The sequence below is a fragment of the Talpa europaea genome (assembly GCF_964194135.1).
Source record: "Talpa europaea genome assembly, chromosome: 3".
Taxonomy (NCBI): domain Eukaryota; kingdom Metazoa; phylum Chordata; class Mammalia; order Eulipotyphla; family Talpidae; genus Talpa; species Talpa europaea.
The window spans coordinates 78,928,631-78,947,298 of record NC_140069.1 but is presented as its reverse complement, the minus strand read 5'-3'; positions in this window follow the sequence as shown (position 1 = coordinate 78,947,298).

Below are 18,668 nucleotides of genomic sequence, written 5' to 3'. Positions count from 1 at the left end.
CCCTTCTCCCGCCTTGGGGTGCATTAGCATCAGTTTCAGTTTTCAAGAATTGCATATAAGGCAGGTCAGTTGACTGCAGAAAAAATTCTTAAAATCAAAGTGCACTCATCTTTTGGAGGAGGGAGTAGGAGGAAGAAGAGTGGGTATGTGACATTCATAGGGAAGCAAAATGTAACAGTAATGTAAATCCTTCCATTACATTTAATTGATTATTAAGATACACTGTATCCACAATAGAAATGAAAGTTGAACAGGAATTGTGAGCTTAACTATGTGCACATCAGCTCATAGGTATATAAATTGTGTGATTAATGGGTGCCATTTTGATCTTGCTTTCTGCTTGTACAGTGTTCTTTCTCCAGAAATGAGTATTTTAAATAAGAAATTGGATTTTATTGATAAAATCCTTATTCAGAAATATCTACATAGAGCTTCTCAGCTATAAATATTAATTAATAGGATCTCTGGTACCCATAATGCAACTTTGTTCTGACCCATGTGCCCTATGAACTAGATATTTTTTGGATTCAATTTTCTTAAAACCAACTGTCAGCATCATGTGATGGAGGAGATGAAAAATGAAAATGAGCAGTCCCGCTGTGCAGGTGGGTGACCTGTGGGAGAGAGTCTGCCTGGTAGGATTTTTACACGAACCATCAGACACAGACCAATTGATTAGATCATCTCATACCCGCCACCAACTAGGCTCAAGAGACTAATTAGAGAGAGTACTGCCTGCGCAGGCACCCCATTGACACCTAATTTGCTCAGCCGAAGCCTTTGGGGAAAATGTATTATCTCTGCAGCTGCACTTCATGCATTTCTGATTTGAGGCATAAGCAAGGAGTGCTTCATCACTCTTTTGAGCAAACTGAATGTAGAAACCCTTAAGTGCTAAATGCAAGCAAACAGACCCAAATTAAAAAACGGGCCAGGCTCTTTCTAATTCCCTCTGTGCTCTCCGTTAAATCTCCATGTGTATACACACACACACACACACACACACACACACACCCCTCTATGCACACATGCAGTTTACACGTTGGTGGGATACACAACGGAGGCCCCCAGCTCAGGGTGCTTCTATATGATTAGATGCTCTCTTATTTGCTGGCCTATTTACCCACTCTAAGGCTTTATGTTTGTTTAATTGTTTTTTCCCTGCTGCACTGTACCTCCATAAAGTATGTTTTTTTCCTACAGAAGGACTCTAGCCCATTTTCCCCCCTCTAAGCCTCACTGGAGAGGGCTGATTATTTTGGTACCAAATTTAAACAACTGTGGGGTTTCCTTTTCCCACTTAAATTGTAAGCAGGATATTCACAAGGATGTTTGTGGAGCTGTTGTTAATCCACTCATTTCTATTTGAGAGACTTTGTAAAGATGCCTACTAGAGAGTGAAGAATTATTATAATTTGATGGAAAGAAAGCTACCTCACAATAGCAAAGGCAGGGTAGATTTAGAAAATGATTGTTTTTTCTTCAAACAGAACAATGTATATAATTTGATCAGATTTAGATTTTATTTGTTTCTAACCTAGAATACAACTAAATCAAACTTCTTTTTCAAATGCAGAATCCAAAATACTGGTATATATGAAGCATTTAAGATAGGTGTGCTATTAATTTTATGGTGTGTAATTAACATGCAATTAAGTGTAAATGTGTACTGAATATGTAATTAAGTATGTAATGTGTAATCTTTATTAAAAAAGAAAAAAAATAATGTAGCAAAATGGAAAATTGGGGTATCTGTGCCAAAGTGAGTGGGAATGGGGGATGGATTTTCATACTGCTGAATGAAAAAAGACAGGACTTATTATGGTAGTGTTCTAACGAGAGGATCTATGGACTTCACGCCTTTCCACTCACGTGCTAAATGAGTGGTTTTACCCAAAGGTTCTGATGAATTAAAATTCTTCTTTGTAATTTTCACATTTATCTTATTCTTAATAATTCAATGGACATTTGAAAATTCATTTTAGTTATCTACTTTTTTTTAAAGGGTTATTTTTATTTATACAAGAGCTGGGGTACAGGTCAGAGTTGTGGGAGGGTGAGAGGATTCACCAGAGACAGAGCAGGGACCAGAACAGGCAGACTGATGAAATACACTGCTGAGGGGAGCAGCGGGTGAGATAGGAGAGGTCTGCGCGCCATGTGGGAGTCTCCCTGGCCAGCAGGGAATCGAACGGGCACTGCAGAGACTGCAGACAGCTTCACAGCGCTGCGCTCGACCTGCTGCGCCACCGGGGAGGCCCTAGTTATCTACTTTTTAAAGCCAGCACTCAAAAACTGACCTAAATTGGACACCCAGATAGCGGATTCTGGCTTCCATCTCAGCGAATGTTTTCTGAAGGTATATGGAGAGTTGTGCAGACATGTTTGAAAATTGTTAGAAAATCAAGACCTTAACTAACATACACAACCATCTACAGAATTTATTCTGATTTTGTGGGGAAAAATGCCCAGGAACCGTCCTTTCTTGAGTGCCATATTAATAAGATTTCACATGAGAAAAAAAGCCAGATGAAAAAGTACCAGACTGTGGGCCACTTTGAGATTGGTTTTGCTTAAAATACTAAGAAAAATAAGTCTTTTGCACCTTCAAGGTATTTTAGCAAAGTTCACTACTATTGCTACAGTAATATAATTAAGTATGTCTCTGCAATCTATGTTAAGTCCACCAATGAGGTTGTAAAAACCTAATCACCTGGGCAAGCACAAATCTCTCTGAAAATATTGCAGATATGTATACACACATACAAAGAATGTGGATATATATGTATTTGCATATATACAGACATGTACTTATTTGTGTATATATATATATATAACACATATACTCAAATTCTGCATAGGAGATTCTCATATGAGTTTTGCACTCAAAATGAGGCTTTAAACTTTATACTCATTTCAAGAAATCGGAGGATAGCTAATTTTTTCATTTTTGAGTGAGTTTAATTATATTGGGATAGAAATATATTTTCTTTCAGAACATCTTCAGTCAGTATTTTCCAGTTACTCTGACGCTGCAGTGAAGCTCTCTGGGGGGGGTGGGGGGGCGGGGAGTGAGGAGAAACGTAATGAAACAGAAGGAAGTAGAAAATTAGTCAAACCTACTTCTTTAGCTTATTTCTGATTGATGATAATCATGCTTCTTCCCCTCAGAAGATAGCACATCTTTGAGATCAGCAAGAGAATATTAATTAAAATGAATGTAGAGATAGACGGGCTTTATTTTAAGCTTAACAGAAGGTCCATCATTCAAAATAGCCCAAATCCTTTAAGTTGAAAGCTGTTTGGTAATGTCCATATGGATGCACAAGGCACTAATTGCAGCAACTTTGCACATTTTAAGCTTCATGCCAAAGTGATTTTAATTAAAATTTTTTAGGAAAAGCTATAAGTCTAATATTTCAAAACAAATCATTTCTCACATGAGAAGGACTAATGTATCATTTTAATAATCATCATTATCAATGAACATTTATTGGAATCTTCATTAAAGACTAGTAATTATATGATGTGTAATTAGCTGTGATTGAAAAGAATGCTCTATTTTAATGATGTGACTGTTTATTAAATCAGATTTATGTAAATGTTACACACTGATCATAATTAGACATGTGCGCTAAAGGATGGTATTTCTGGGAGCACTTTCTCTCTCAATGAAAGCCAAAATAAGTGCAGGAAAACAGAGAAATTATTGATTTACGTCTTCTAAGAACCACCAAGATATTCAAGTTTTTTGAAAATCATTTGCCTATAATAAATAAATAATCATATGCAAAGCCATGTATGTAAGTATATATGCACACATGCATACATACATACAATGTGAAGTTTGAAATAACTCACTGAAATAATTTTAATGATAAAAATCAGAAAAGCCATAACCAAAGGTGACTTATTCCAGGATTTCATATTAGAAATTTTATTTGCTTAGCATACCTTTAAAACTGACTGTTTCCCAAGAGGGTTTAAGTTAATTAAATAGGATTCTAACCCTTTAACCTTCCTTATATATTACAGTCCTACTATACTATATTTAAATAAACCAAATACAAAGTCATGGAACCCAATAGTATGTGCGTTTTTTACATCTTAAAACACACACATGCAAATCTCATAAATCCACTTCTAAGTATTTAGCTGTAAGAGAAATACAAGGGTTCATGCCTGACTTTAATTAAAAGATCTGAGAGGAGATGTGACTTCATTTTGGGTGGATTTCTTTCAAATTAAAGCTTGTCTCCTATTATTGTCCAAACCGTTGAAGCATAAAAAGTTTTCACGCTAAGGCATTTTAATTTAATATCTATGATCCCTACAATTTGAATTTGTCTCAGGAAAGATCTTACTCAGCAGAAATGTGCAAAGCCCAAACATACATTTGTATGGTGTAAATTAGATCACATATGATTGGTAAATAGAGAATGGTGTCAGTTGTATTGGGTCACATGAGAAATTTATTTTCAATGTCAAAAGCTTTGAGTCACCCAGTCACCATGGCTTGCTGTATACAGTCATGTGCAACTGAATAAACACAATTGCGTGCAAGCTGCAGAGGTACAAGGCGCTGCACTCTCCCTTTACCTCACATGCTCCTCTTGGCTTAGTTTGGCCACATGCCCTTATCCTAGAATTAACTGGGCTTTTTTTTTTTAAAGATTTATTTATTTATGCATACAAGAACTGGGGTACTGGGGTATAAGCCGGAGGTTTGGTGGGTGAGAGGATTCACCAGAGACAGAGTGGGGAACAGAACAGGCAGATCTACTGAAATACACTGCTGAGGGGAGCAGCAGGTGAGTCAGGAGAGGTCTTGCTGCGCCATGCAGGTCACCTTCCTGGCCTGGGATCGAACTCGTGCTGCAGTGGCTGCAGAGTTTCATAGTGCTATGTCTTAACCCCTTGAGCCACCAGGGAGGCCCCAGAATTAACTGTTTATTATACAATTCCCCTAGATCTTTCAACATTTTGCCTTTTTACCCAAAATTTGGCACCCCAGTCCTCCCACCACGTTTCTTTCACCTGTAAAATGGAGCTAGTATTTTTACTGCTTTTGTGAGTTATGTGTTATAGACTGAATGTCTGGGTTTCCCCTCCTCCCTCAATTCATACATTGAAAACTAATCCAGCATGATGGTGTTTCAAGGTGGAGCCTTAGGGAAGAGGTTGGGTCATGAGGGTGGAACTCACACGAAGGGATCAGTGCCCTTATAAAGAGAGTCCCCAATGAGCTCTCTCACCCTTTCTGTCATGTGAGCTCACACCAAGAAGAGGAAGAGGTTCTTCCCGAGACACCCAATCTACCAGTGCCTTGATCTTGGTCTTCTCAGCTGTGAAAAATACATTTCTGTTGTTTGTATGTCACCCATTCTATGATATCCTGTTATAGTGGCCTGAACACTATAACAGGATAGTTAGCTGAACACATTTTGAGTGACCTGTCCCTTATTCTAATTTTTTCCACAAGACATAAAATTTTCAATGTGGTATTTTGCTGAATACAGGTAGGCGAGATGTTAGTTCTGTGGGGACACATTCTGGCTGCTGCTCCCCAGCAGTCCTTCTCCATGTGGTTGTTTCAGAAAATAAATGGTGCCAATGAACAACTTCTTGATGAAGGGCAAATACACTGAGTATTGACTCATGGAAGATAAGACTCTATCTACATGTAAAACTATCCAATATATACTCCATACACAATCATAATAGATTATTTTAAAACATTTTGATACTGGTTATCTCACTACAATAATTTGCTATATTTCCATAATACCCAAAATGAGTTCTGATAGATTTAATTACTGAACTTGGGTATTATTATGAGATTTATACCAGCATTTTAGTCCCATGTAGCACTTTCTCGTATGTGAAGTGCATTTCCTTTTATTCTCTCATTTAATGACAGTATTTGGAAAATAGGACCATTCCCTTAAAAAGAGAACAGATTTTACAAACTTGATTTTTAGAAAGTTCTAATATGTTAGTTAATAACTCAATGTCTTATGGCATACTGACGGCAGAAATATGTTCTGGGTTTAAGTATCCACAACATTCTCTCTAATAACTGCATAACCTTTATAGGATCTAGGGTGTCCAGTTGTCTAGGTTTACCTAGACAATTGAGGAGGATTCTAGGATATGGGAATTTCAGTTTTAAAACTCATGTAAACCAGAATGAGTTGGTTACCGCAACAGATCCAGTAGGGTTGACATGTTGCTATTCTAACTTTATTATGTAAACAGAAAGCCTGGCACTTTATTCCATGAGCTACACACACTCACACTTCAATCTCAAAATGTGAATGACCAAAGTATTACAAATGCTTAAAAAGGAGAATGGGAAAATATTTGTTGAAAAGAAAGTGGGAACTGAGCCTAAAGATCTCTCCTCTCAATCCTCAAGGAATTTTTCACTTATCTCCTTGGCTGTGGGTTTAAGACCATCTTCTATAAGTATTGGATGGAAGCCATGGTGGATCACATTCTGCTCTAATGGGGCGGTTGAATTCATAACAATCTACTCGTTCTTCACCACAGTTTTCAGTTGTGAAAACTGAATAAGTCCATCATTTTCAGTCCTGTTCAGTGTGACATGGAGGACATGGCTCCAGACATATTCTCTCAATGACAAGAAGTGCAAATATTGCCTGACTCTCTGCTGTACATGACCCTGCTCACTGAGCAGTAGAACCAAAACATCCACTGGTCTGCTTGTTTCAATCCAGGAAACACTGAGCATCTATTCTTAAGCAAAGCACAGTGTTTAGGGTGGGAATAAAGAGTAACACAAGCACTATTAAGCAAGGTCCTGGGGGTGTTCTGGAACTAGCTTGAACTGGCTTTCAAGAGTCGAATGTTGCTTAATAGGGCCTCTGGTGGCACAAGGGGTTTAGATGCAACCTATGAAGCTGCACGCAGCCTCTGCAGCACGAGTTTGATCCCCCAGCTGGCCAGGGAGCTACCCACACAGCACAGCAGACCTCTCCTGACTCACCCGCTGCTCCCCTCAGCAGTGTACTTCGGTCAATCTGCCTGTTCTGTTCCCCACTCTGTTTCTGGTGAATCCTCTCACCCCCCACACCTCTGGCCCAGCTCTTGTATGCATAAATAAATAAATCTTAAAAAAAAGTTTTCGGGACTTATGTAAACTGGTTGTTAAACACAGCCATCCTTGAAACTGGCAATAGAAGGAGGGAGTATTTACACCACGGGCTACAGACAACACAACCAATCAGGCTTTTTAGCTTTCTTCCTGGAGAGCCACTGTAAAACATTTACCAGCACACAACTGCTATTCTTAGGAGAGCCTTAAGAGTTTGGGAGGGAATGATGATCAGAATAATAACCTCTAAGTCAAAATGGAAATGGAAATGCTATTCTGGAGGTACCCATGGAATGAGGAAAAATGGGGTTTTGAAAGAGAATAAAAGCTTAAAGTGAGGAAGGAGAGAAGGAAGGCATTCTGGAAAAAGTCAAGGGCTAGGAGACACTGAATGGCTAATGAGAGGGGTCATATTTGAATGTCAGGAAATGTGTGGAGGGAAAGCTGACAGGGTGAGCATGAAGGGCCTTACATACCCAGTTTAGAGGTTTGGGTTTCAATTCTGCACATAGTGAGGAAGTCTTAGAAGCGGTTGGGCAGGGAACCCCTGGATTCCAAGCCTGTTCCAAGGCAGCTGCATACTACTCAAGCAGAGAAAGTCTCAGCCACATCTGTGAAGTCTGAGGGTAAACAGTTATCTTCAAGATGCCACTGGCTCAGATCAAGGCAACTGGAAATAACTGTTGTGACTATTCACTGCACCAGGCTTTGTAACATTCAATGTTGAAAGATCTTACTCTGCCTGTGATAGCCAGTGTCACAGAATGATGACATAGAAGGTGATGATCTTCTTCCCAAGGACTGACCCCAACTTCTAAAATGTAGCAAGCAGGGATAATTTGGATATTTCCAGCCACCAGAAAGCTGCCTTAGGTGCTTGACAGTTTGTTCACAGTGTTTTTTTATTTGTTATGTGTTTAAAAGGAAAATATGAACCAATTCCTAGGTTTCTTATTTTGCTGTCTTTTATAATTCAAACATGATTTACATGTTTTTGATTTAGCGCACAAACTCAGACAGACTTTCAAATTGCGGAGTTTGAAGTTCTGAAATGCTGTCGAATCTTTTAAAAAGCAACTGCAATAAATTAGAAAACGTCATCACCACACTCTTGTCTTGATTCACTGTGGTTGCATGATGTGGACTAGGAGTTTTCAGCTCGTTAAAAATGTGAAGCCTGTAATGTCTGATGAATAAGACATTCACATCAACACAATTGGTTTCCTCCTGGTATAAAACAATTAAAGTGCCAACAGCTCAGTGGTTTTGTGGCAGAGAAAAGAACAATGGTTGCAGGCCTGGGGTCAATCTCACACTTCCATTGGCAGCAGAGCTGGAGAAAGCAGTGACAGTCGCCAGCGCACACCAGGCTCATGGGATTAAGGGATGTTTCCTGCTTTTTTAGTGTCTTCTTGTGTCAGAGTGAAACAAAAGCACCCATGGTGTTAAATGAATCAAGCTCTTATTGTGAGAGGCAATGCAATACCTTTTGCTTTGTCCCAAACCAGAATCCCACACATAATATAATAAGTCAGGAATGTGACATTTTTCTCTTCCACACCTGTGAGTGGAGCACATCCCAGAAAGATCTTATTTCTTCTTCACACAGATGCTAGAGTACAAAGTCATGTCTTGTCTGAGTTATACTGTTTGTTTTCCAGTCTGCTGGCATTAAAATTGCACCCTAAGCTCCTACATGTCTGGATGTTCTGTTAAGTCCTTTTCAAAAGTTTTGACTTTGAACACTGGGGTCATTTGGAAGAAAAAAGGAGATCTAGTGATTAGGTGTTTCATGTGCTCCTAGGGGAAGAAATCACCACAGTTCTATTTGAAATGAAATAATTAAATAGAATATATTCTACATGAAGTATACAAGCATACAGGGGTCGGGTGGAGGGTAGGACCCAGCTCAATCAGTTCCAACAAACTGTTTTGGTTTTGTTCTTTTTGCAATCCTTAGACTCAGAGGCTCTGCAGGAGATGTCATGCACAATGAGCCGGGGCCTAGATGCTAACATGAAAAGGCTCTTTTGTTTCATAATTTCCAACCTTCTGAGATTTAGTGCTGGAATTTATATAGTTCCCATAATCAATTGTTGAAGACTTTGGTCCAAGCAGGATTTAATACTACTCATGCCTGATCTAACATTGTACAGTTAAATCTCTGCTCTCTTAGTACTTCCTTATCAGGAAATGTTCAAACAGGTTGGTTTTTAGTGACTGATGTTCATCTGGTAAAATGTAAAGAACTAGATAGCCACTCTTTCTTTAGCTGCCTGGGATGTAGTGTGGTTAAGACTATTTACATTCTAGAGATGGGTGATTCAGATAAAATAAGATATATGTAAAACAGGAAGAGTGGAGGGGACTTTCTAAGATTAAATGTGTGAAATCAAGCAAAGAAATATTTAGAGAAACTTAGAAAAACAATTAATAGCAAGCAGAGCTTCAGAACAATCTCTAAATAAAACTGTGTAACTACTATTTAGTGTGTAAAAAAATACAGTTATGGTCACTAGTTGGAGGGCTACCATGCTAAGCACTATATATATCCTAGTAATCTCCTTGATCATAAACTCTGTGCATTTTAAATACAAACATGTGTAGATCTACTTTTTTTTTTAAGACTTATTTTTATTTATTTTTGCATATAAGAACTAGGGTATAGGCCAGAGGTGCAGGGGGTGAGACAATTCACCAGAGACAGAGTGGGGAGCAGAACAGGCGGATCTACTGAAATACACTGCTGAGGGGAGCAGCAGGTGAGACAGGAGAGGCTTGCTGTGCCATGTGGATCAGCTCCCTGGCCTGCGGTAGAACTCTTGCCGCAGTGGTTGGCGTGGTTGGCAATAGCTTAATAGGGATGAGACTTTAACCCCTGAACCACCAGGGAGGACGGTATATCTACTTTTATGTACTAAAGAATTGTCGCTGGCTTGACTCAGTAAATGTCCACTTATGAAAACAGCTTCCAATCACTCCTTTCCACTCTTGATTTATCTGCTGTGCCATACACAGTTGTATGTGCTCTAAATGTTATAACATATTTTTCCCCCAACATTTTATTTAGGTTTCCCAAATTGTGAACATCCACATATCAACTAGACGGATTTCACAACTAACATTTTGAAATGTTTGATTCGTAACGTATCTATTCAGCTGCCTATCTTTCTATCCATCCATGAGTTCAATCTATTATTTTGATACATTTCAAAGTGAGTTGCAGAAATTAGTGGACTTCATTCCTTAGCATGCATGACATTTACTTAGGCTCAGTAAATACTTACTTTTTAGGTAAATTTTATTTATTGTTAAATAAATAATCTTAAGCTTCATTTGATAAGTTTAATGGCATAACACAGGAATATCACATTGCTATACAATAGGAGAGGTCAGTTTTGATTCAGAATTTTCTGAGAATATGATTTTTCTTATGAAAAAAGTTTCATTAATGTCACCAACACTTCAGTGGGCAAACGGTTAAATACAAGTGCCCACAAGAGAACAGGCAGAGGGGACTCAGCTTGTAAGTGATGTTTTTTAGAGTTGCTACCAAACTTGAGAACTACATGAACACCAAGGAATTCTTTCCAAAAGACTGTGTGTGAGCATGTGTGTGCACACATGTGTACCTAAAATATACCATATATATATATTTAAAAGTACATGCAGATTTTTTTTCATAAAATTTCATCGGGCTCACAGATCCTCTGAATTTTATTAACAGACCTACTGCCTCAGGTCAATAACTCAGGAATAGAGTATCAAAATGCTAAATCATCCCACAGTATTTCTACCATCTAGTCATTTTGAACATTATACATCTTAGAGGATATTTTCATTGTAGACAATATTAAAAAGGAAATACCTTCCGTGAAAGTTAAATACTTGAAAATAATTCATTTTGAGCAAAGGGCACAGTCTAGGTTAAGGCGGAGAAGGCTTACGTGATTTCCTACACTCTCCCTTGATGATAAAAATCATAACTAACAAAATAAAAGCAAACCACAAATTTTATTACATCTATGCACCATGTTTCCTTCAAGAGAGGTTGAACCTGGACCATTCTACTTGATGAAGCCAATCAGAGATATATAATTTTAGGGATTTATTTTATTTTATTTTTTTAATACATTTTATTTTATTTTTTATTTTTTTTTAAGATTTATTTATTTATTTATACAAGCACTGGATATAGTCAGAAGCGCGGGAGGGCGAGAGAATTCACCAGAGCCAGAGCGGGGAGCAGAGCAGGCAGAAGGACCGAAGTACACTGCTGAGGGGAGCAGCGGGCGGCAGGAGAGGTCTGTGTGCCATGTGGGACCCTCCTCCGGTGGCCGGGGAGCAGCCCGGGAGCGAACTGGCGCTGCAGAGGCTGCGGGCAGCCCCGCAACCCAGCGCTCAACCGTTGCGCCACCGGGGAGGCCCCATTTTAGGGATTTAAATTGATGTTCCTCAGAACATGAGCTGCCAAGTCAAAGACTGGTCCGCAAACACAATCCTTCATTCCTTCCTTATTTTTCTTCTATTAAAGTCATTTTCAGTAATGTATCATCATTAATGCAGGATTAAAGATAACTAATTCCGTAGTACCCATTCTTACTAATAATCACTTTATTTCTTATATTATCATTATTATACTATTGTTGTGAAAATAAAAATTATTATGAGGGCTTTTCATAGTTTTGTCAATGACCCTAAACTCTTACTTCCCCTTTTGAGATAAAAACATTATCGGCCAAGAATGTGCAATTGTTCTAATGTGGTCACCCATGTTTTCCCTCTCAGAAAATGTGGAGGAAACCCATATGGGTGGCTGGAGAAGTTTACTGTGCCTCTGGCCCATACAGCTACCTTCACAGTCAGTATTTTATGGTTGGGAAAGTTAAAGCTGTTAGAGTATTTCCCACTTTCTGGACAAAGCTTTTTTTCTCCTACCAATACAAGTGTTTTCTTTTATTGACAGAGGATCAACTCACGGTTTTCCGTATCTGCTCTTCACAAATTAATCTGGTGTGTGTGGTCTTACTTTGCTTCTGTCATTTCAGAGTTTTGCCATACCAGCACTTGGGCTGGAAGCTTGGCAGTTTGCTGATTCTTGCTCACTTTCATCTCCCTGGCTAAGCCTTAGCTACACTTGGACCTTGTTCACCCTGAGTGCGTGAATTGTTTGTGCCTTCCTTGCCAGAGGACAGCAACCTTCAGTTACATGGCATCTCTCTGTGACCTGGCTGGTAACACTGAAACTCAAAGGGCTGCAAATCTTCAGGAGCCAGTTAAGAAGGGAAAAGGAAATGTGGAGTCAGGAATGAATAAGATTCCTTAGTTTTATTCCAATCAGTACAAGGTTGCCGTAGCAACCACACCTGACAGTCCCTCTACCTCCTCGTTCCTCCCACTGAAATGCTTGCTGGTTTGGGTATTCAAGGGAAGGTGTACAGAATTGCTTCAGTTTCCTGAGGCACGTAATTTTATTTTATATAATTTAATTTTATACCATTTCTTCCCTTGAGCATTAAATAGTTTCAAAGTTAAAAATATATGTGGGCTTTTTTTCTACCTGTTCAAATGCAACAAGATCATTCTTCATTATCCCTTCATTTTCTGGAAGCTTCCTTTTTCCTTTTTCCTTATTAGTTTTTGTCTCAAACTCTCCATACACAAACGTGTACGCACAATTTGAACGTCAGTTGGTGATTTTTTGAAGGAATATCTTCAAGAGATATTCAAAACATAGAGCTATGGAATCCTAAGCATCTTTCAGACTTGTAACCCTTCTATAATTAAGCCAAAGTAGAGGAAATTTAGGGAAAAACTGTATTTGGCATAATGAAATTATTTTTTCATTTCACATGTCTTCCTTTTAAATAATAATGGACTCTCAGTGGTGACCTTAATGTTGTGCATGCACATGTTGATTCTCAATAATGAACACCTCAGTTTATATAATGTTATAATGCAGTGTTGCTTCAATAATAAAATATGTAAAAAAGTAATGAAGGCTCAATTCCTTTGCTTTTAAGCACCATGAAAACAGGATGATCTTTAGTGTTTCTGAAAGGACAGAAGGATAGAAAACCTTTCTGTGATTGTTTTAGTGGCTTGTGAAGTGTGGTAGCCACGGTGTTGCCAGCCCTGGGTTGCTAAGTGATCCTCCATGAGAAAGAACTAGGAGCTTTCCAGACACAGTCCAAAAGCAAGGACATGATACTGACACTGAGACCAGATACCGGGGCTCTGGGAACTGAGTCCAAAGGTAGAATGAAGAGACTTTGGGGTCACAAACTATTTCCTACTGGGCAGGCATCCTTCCTCTGATTGACGTAGGGAGGAGACTGAGGAAGAGTTCAATTAGGCTGCAGTTTGTAACCTTCTTCAGACCCAGAATCTTGGGGCTTGATGTCTAGTCACATGTGAGGACCAGCTCGTTCCCCTCTGGTGTCATCCCTTCCCTCACTTTCTTGTTCAAGTCCTCAACCTGTTTCTTGCCATGCCTGCCACCCACACAAGGCTCTCACTTCTGTTCCTACTCTTGTTTACTTCCCTTGGAAATCTTTCTTGAATATCTCTGGGATGCAAGAAGAAAATAACAAGGAATGACTTTTCACTCTGCCCTAGAAATACATCACATTACCTCTAACGTTTGCTAATATTTTGTGTGGTGGTCATTAGTGTTATTCACTAATTTGCATTTCTCTGCCTTCTTCACCCTTGGTGGAGGCCCTTCCAGCTCCTTTGGAAGCCAGGCAAGGCCATTCAACTTGCTGTAACTAAGGAAATATGCACATCCACATGGTTGCTTAAAGGACCATTTTATCTCGCCATGTCTCTGCCCTCTACCAAGGTGACCAAGAAAGCAGGTTTGGAGATGCAGCCTCTGTTAGCGTGTGTCACTGAGCAAAGTCCCCAATGACTCACAGTGGACCTACAGTGTAAGCAAGAAGTAAATATTTGTTGTATTAAGCCATAGCAACACCTAGCTCATCCTGAAACCATCCAATGTCTATCACGTCTGATTTGTCTTTGGATAAAAACTTTAACTTAGGGGCCTCCCTGGTGGTGCAAAGGGTTAAGTCTCAGCGCTATGAAGCTATCCGCAGCCACTGCAGAATGAGTTTGCTCCCCAGCCAGAGAGCTAACTCACATGGCACAGCAGACCTCTCCTGTATCTCCAGCTGCTCCCCTCAGAAGTGTATTTCAGTACATCTGCCTGTTCTGTTCCTCACTCTCTCTGGTGAATCCTCTTACCTTCTGCCCCCACACCTCTGGCCTGTACCCCAGTTCTTGTATGCATAAGTAAATAAATCTTTAAAAAAATTAAGTCAGAGGGACTTGAGAAAGAGGGAGTTTGGGGGTAGATTTCTAGAGGAGGGAGTCAGATTGTGAAAGGCTTTGAGACTCAACCACAACAGGTAGACTTGTGTTAGAAAGAAATAAAGGGTCACTTCACTTCAGATCTGAGGAGAGTGATATGACGCAAACAGCAATTTGGAAGACCCATGCATCACCATTCAGGGTAGAGAGGAATGAGGGGGAGCTGTAGTCAGAGCAAGCACTCTGAAATGCTTTATTTTTGATTGGGTGAAACTTACAGAAAAGAATAGATGTGAGGTGAGAGATGAAGACAGGGCAGAAATTCAGGAGACTATTTAATGCAAAGATGGGCAAGTCTTGGAGGCTGGCAGGAAGTGCAGATGAAAAAGGAGCTGGAGGTACTGGGGGCACAGTGAGACTAAGGATGAGCAGAGAAAAGCTGAGAGGGGAGGCTTTCTAGAAAGGGAGAAAAGTCCAGCACTGAATATGCAAAATGGCGGTGGCTAGTCTCTTTGCACACTTGTGCTTACGTGACTGTGTAGTAGACACGTCTCTGACACAATTCCTTTGCTGTTCCAATAAGTCCTCCCTCCCACTGTGTGACACCCCCACCCTTGGTTTAGTTTCAGCCAATAAAAACAAGATTACTCGTAAAATTAATGGAAACAATCTGCTTTTTCCTTGCCATAGAAAGGATTTTTCTTAATTACTTTTTTTTTTCCCTTTGAATCATATATCCTGTAGCTTGATTAAATCCTTTAGAAGTCAACTAAGCATTAGAGGAATCCCAGAGCTGGTGTTTACTTGTTGTGTGTAAACAGATATGCCTTGGAAAGCTGCACTTCTACTAGGATAATGAACACAAGCTTTCCCTCTAGGATGCACAATTTATTCCTCAACATTTTCAAGGAAATAGGGTCTGGTTAAAATGTTAATAAAAACGGACTCTCTGGAGATTCATTCAATGTAAAGTTAGATTTTCTAATACAAACCGCTTATATTTGAATAGGTCTTTTTTAAAAAGTGCTTTCTATCTCTACTTTTTCCTTTTGTTCTCTCAAATTCTTTTGAAAGGTGTGCCAGGTGACACAATCCCCATTTGAAAGGTGAGAAAACTGAGTTATTAGGGAACTTTCCAAGTGATCTAATGTTAAGTTTTCACCGCTCTACCAAGCTCCCTCCTTCTAACCCCCTGAGTACAAAAGCATCAAAATATTTCTCAGCAATGGGAAAGATTGAGAGAAATCTGGAGAGAGGCCTAAGCAGCAGATAATGGAGTGTGAAAGAGGGATACAGGGACCTTAGCTACCCTTCTTCAGGCACTCTATTCTGTAGGCCTCGAGTCTGCCATGTGAAAGCTTTGTGGTAGAAGCTCCAATCCTTTCTGGTTTCCCAACAAGAATACAGTTTATTGCCAGAGAACACAGGCCTGAATTTGGACTGACATTACTAAGAGATGGATTATCTGGTCATCTCTCAGGTAGGATTATCTCCACTTTGACCTCCAAAAATGATCATCAGGGAAGCAGTTGCTCCTGTTTGTCTTAATGGTTTGACCTCTTATTTATAGTCCATCTCCTCATACCTTGACTAGACTCAACTCCAGGTCAATGTCCTGGCTGGGGAGAGAAGCGGATTTGGTTTGTAGAAAATGAGTGGTTTCCTTCCTGCTTGGGACTCCAATCTTGAATTATTTCCAGGCAACTTCTGCTCAAAGTAACTGCAATGGCTTCTCCTGTCCCGCAGATCAAAGGTCACATATCTAGGCTTAACATTTACAACCCTCCACCACTGGCAACCTCCTTAAACACACATCTCACTCCATTTCTGTCTGAACCTGCAAGTCTGTTCATACTGATTCTCTAAAATGTGTATAGTATATATAGTGTTATAAAGGGATGCACACCATTTAGCAAAGATATAGAAATATAAACAAATATTTTTACATTAAAAAATAAAGGCAAACCATAATGAAAGATTAAAGATTAAAAATATAATTCAAAATTATATAAAGATAAGGAGCACAGGGACAGAAAGTGAACTTCTATGTATAGAACTTGTTGCACAGGTCTGACTTTGGTACCGCAAATTATATTTCACAGTATCATTATATTATTACACAAAGGCAATCCTAAAATTACAAAATAAATGCACCTAATGGACAGAGGGGGATCACTGTAGGCAATTTTTTTTAAAGATTTGTTTATTTATTTATACAATATGTTTATTTATTTATACCTCAGGGTTAGAGGGTACAGTCAGAAGTGCAGGAGGGTGAGAGAATTCACCAGAGCCAGAGCAGGGAACAGAACAGGCAGACTGATGAAATACACTGCTGAGGGGAGCAGCGGGCGCGGTAGGAGAGGTCTGTTGTGCCATGTGGGACCCTCGCCAGCGGCCGGGGATCAAACCGGCACTGCAGAAGCTGCGGGCAGCTTCGCAGCCCAGCGCTCAACTGCTGCGCCACCAGGGGAGGCCCACACTGTAGGCAATTTTAAAACAGTAAATCTGGACATACAGTATATATAGCATATATATATATATATATATAGTATTTTTTATTGGAATACTCATAAAAACCAAGAACCATGAAAAGAAAAAGAAAAATCTTAAATCATTTTCATTAGTCATATTGCCATTTTGTGGTTGTTGTGTGTGCTTAGTGGGATAAAGTAGATGTGGACTCCTTCGGTGATAATTACCCATGTACAGAAAAGGGATATCACTCCAAGTTAAGTGGGGTTAAGGAAAAACACTGCAATATTGAATTTGAATTTAACTGTCCATACAAACTCATGATGTATTTCATCTCTTAAAAAAAACACATATTTCCCAAAATGTCTATTGAAAAGATCTAGACCAACCCAGTAGTAGCGTGCATCTTTAGCACTCAAATTGTGGTCCCACTGAAGAAAAGGCTGATTCCAGATCTAAAGCAAGAAAAACATTAGATGAGTCTGGAACATCTTGTCACATAAGAAAGTAAGGAAGTTATTAAAATTTTCTAAATCTCATAGAGAAATAGAAGCCAACTTGAACAGTCTCCGGATGGTCAAAAAAACACATTGATCACCTTTTGTAAAGGAATAAACTGCTCCTTAGGGAACAAAATAATTAGCGGGGAGGGAAAGTTTCTCTTCATAGGAATGTTCCAGTTAATAAAGTAATAAATGGAATGGTAAAATTGGAATATCATCATTTTGCAATTTCTAATGAATTATTGATCTAAGCAACAATTACCAACAGCGATGGATATATACATCACCATTATCATGTATTCTTATAAAAAAAAAAAACAAAACCCTGAACTTGACCCAAACTCTTATGTTAGTACTTATTTATAAAAATACAGGAGAGAAGGGAATATGTTAAATGCCACATGAATGCAATCAGTGAAACTGTGGGAAGCTCTACAGGCTTCTTCAACAAAATTTCGAGGAGAGACAAGGAAGGGTGGAGGGAAAGGAGTAGGACAGAGAGAGGGACTCAAATGAATGAACTTAAAAAAATGATTGATAGAACAAGTAGAGAAATGTCAGTACTGACCAATTATTTGGTGGTGTCACCACAGCATTGTGATTAGATTTTAAAAGGCTAGTGCTTATAGATACATAAACTGAAGTATTTAAGGAGGAAACAATGTTATCTTGGATTTTGGATTAAATAATCTGGGAAGAGTGGGTGGAGTGCAGAGGGGGACCGAATGACCAGGAATCAAGTGTTGAAGTTGGGTACATGGGGGTTTGTTCTCTCTGCCTTTTTATATGTTTAAAATGTTCTACAATGTAAAACAACTGTTTTTCCCCCTTGACTTCCATTAATCTCTTTGATTTCAGTCTCTTCCTTTAATTTCTTTTTCTCTAAATCCTTTGTTTAGGGCCTAGACCAAGTTCCACCCTTTAAGTGTGTCTGAATACAACACCCCCGGCATGGGTTCGCTCTTTGACTTCCTATACAGACTGTGGGCTATTCCTTTATCATGTGACATAACCTATATAGTCTTACTTCTTTTAATTAAAAATAATGGCAGGGTCAGGCCATAGATTCCTCTGCTCTCACTGCATAGAACTCTTCTTGCCTCTTCCTCTCACAGATGGCTCAGCAAATTCTCCTGCCCTTCATCACCTCCCAGAAGCCCCTCAGGGTTAGAGGGTATCCCTTACTTTCAGGGCCTTGCAGATACCACAGTGCAGTCCTAGTGGTTGGGAAGTAACTCGCAGTCGAGGCTGGTCAATAT